The following is a 2,209-nucleotide window of genomic DNA, read 5'->3' on the forward strand; positions in this document are numbered from 1 at the left end:
CTTTTTTATTTTCTCTAAGGATATGGTGGAACTAAGCCAAAAATGTGTATTTGTACTGCTCTGCCTAAGGCAGCATAAGCACCTTCTCTGGTGAATCACTAGGCCCCAAAGCTTTTGCTACTCCTAGGAGTAGGCTCATCTGTGCCAAATGATCACTAATCTGTCCTCATAGTCAGTACATCAAACAGGAAGGCAGCTGGGAGACCTGGACTATTGCATACAGACATGCAGTACCATAGGCTAGTGTTTACCCTCATTTACATGGATGTAAACCACCCACTTGGAAGCAAGCAAGGACACCTGATTTTTGGCTACTGCTGGTGTGAGTGGGGTACAGAGCTACCAGGAGAAGCTACAGTGAAATCAGCCCACCCCTCTTCAAGCCATTTGCCGCAACACGAGGCAGAATGAATCAATAATATGTATCGAGCTGGGAAAGTTAATCTGCATCCAGAGCATCATAACAAATTAAAAGGAAATAAAATCAGTACAATTCCACTGGCTCTCATTACTATCACAGTGGAGAGTAATTAAAATCTATGGGGCGAATTCAACACTGTAGGAACTCTCATGAAGCCAAAGGCACTGTACAAGGGCATTGCTTTTTCCAGATGCTATGTATTTCCAACAGCAGCAGGAATGGTAAAGTGGGCAGAGAGGATAGGACAGGGTAAGAGCAGAACCTCCTTAGGAGCCAGGCATTCTGCTGCTTGCTCTTCCTTACGTAGTCATGCTGCATGCCTGCTGCTTTGGTGCTTCATGTGCTTTCAAAAGGTCCAGGCACTTATTTGTATGTGAGGCTCCCACTCATGGGCTTCCCAAGCCAATACACACAACTGTCATTCATCAGCTCTGGCTGTCACCTCATCCTGCCTGTTCCCTGCTTCCCTGTATTACCTGCTGCCTTTGCGTGAACTCCTTTCTTCTCTGAACCCCTAAGCACAGCCACTCATGATACACACTCTCTTAAGTGCTAAAGAAATGCATTTCCTGCCACAGAGCACCTTCTGCTGTCCTGTTGCCTGATAAGACTCTCAACCCATCTTTCTGTGCTTTCCTATAAACTCCTTATCTTTTGACCCACACACATCCCTGATGAAGAAGCTGAAGGAGGACTACCACCTGTCCCAAAACCACAATCACTTACACTCACATTACAGCTCTGTTCCAGTCCTGTGTTATGAGCTGAAGCTGTGCTATAAGGCAGGAATTCAACTTGAAGCATCATTCACTGCCCAAACTTTGATTCCTTGACTTTGTGCAAGGCCCTGCTGCCCCACAGCCAAGGCACTGTCATGACTCAGTTGAGCACCTGATTCCCATTGAGTGGAAGGAGATATGTGCAGCACAGGAAACACATTCCTCATCACTGCATACAGCATTGTGTCCAACTACCCAGCATTGCAGGGTGAGGCAGCGGTGCAGCTACCACACTGGCACCCAGAGAGGCAACTGATGGTGACAGCCAGGGGCACGGGGCTGCAAATGCGAAGTTTGGTTCAGTGGGTTCTGTCAGTCTTTATAGGAGGTGAGATACAGGTAATAGAATGTCTTTTAGGCAAAGAGGAAATAAAGTTTCTGACACTCATCCCTCTGTACAGGCCAGGGGGAGTAGGGATCTTCTTCCTATGGAGGTCAAAAGCCATCCTATACAAAAAAAATATCTAAGGTATGTACTAATGCATGCTGCACTGTTGTATGCATGAACAGGATTGCTGATGTGGTTGTGGGCTATGCTAGTGCCTGCAGCTGCTTCTGGCTGGATTAGCTCTGTTTTATGGATTTACTTCATGCTATTGCTGTAATGAAGAAAAGCCTGAGGAGTGTGCAGAGAGCCAGAATAAAAAGCATTGCAGGGTTATTGCTCCTCTGTCTGCATGTGACCAGAAATATCGCAGCAGTGTGTAGACAAGCAATGACTGTCTCCCTTGGGAACATAGCTCTGTGGTACCCAGGTAAGAAGAGAACCAAGAAAAAAGGGCAGAAGATCCTCACTGAGAGACAGGACTGACTGTTGAATTAGCAGACCTGATTCTCATAGCCAGGAATGAGACATCGGCTCTTCCTGTGTGTGTTGGAAGGTGTTCTGGAAATCCAGCCGCAGATCAAACAAGCAAGCTATGCACCTAAATCTTAAAAAGCTGATCAGCTCAGAGGCTGCTTATCAGTATAAAGGCCTATCCACTCCTCTTTGAAAAACCAATTTTCT

At 46.2% G+C, this 2,209-nt stretch overlaps 1 protein-coding gene across 5 annotated transcripts in view; it reads right to left on the minus strand.

The window, feature by feature from the left end:
• LOC111932235 (uncharacterized) overlaps positions 1-2,209 on the minus strand; it is a 42,790-nt gene that overhangs the window by 34,317 nt on the left and 6,264 nt on the right. The window lies entirely within an intron of this gene.

Source organism: Cyanistes caeruleus, chromosome 7 (assembly GCF_971803275.1).
Source record: "Cyanistes caeruleus chromosome 7, bCyaCae1.hap1.1, whole genome shotgun sequence".
In the NCBI taxonomy this organism is placed as follows: domain Eukaryota; kingdom Metazoa; phylum Chordata; class Aves; order Passeriformes; family Paridae; genus Cyanistes; species Cyanistes caeruleus.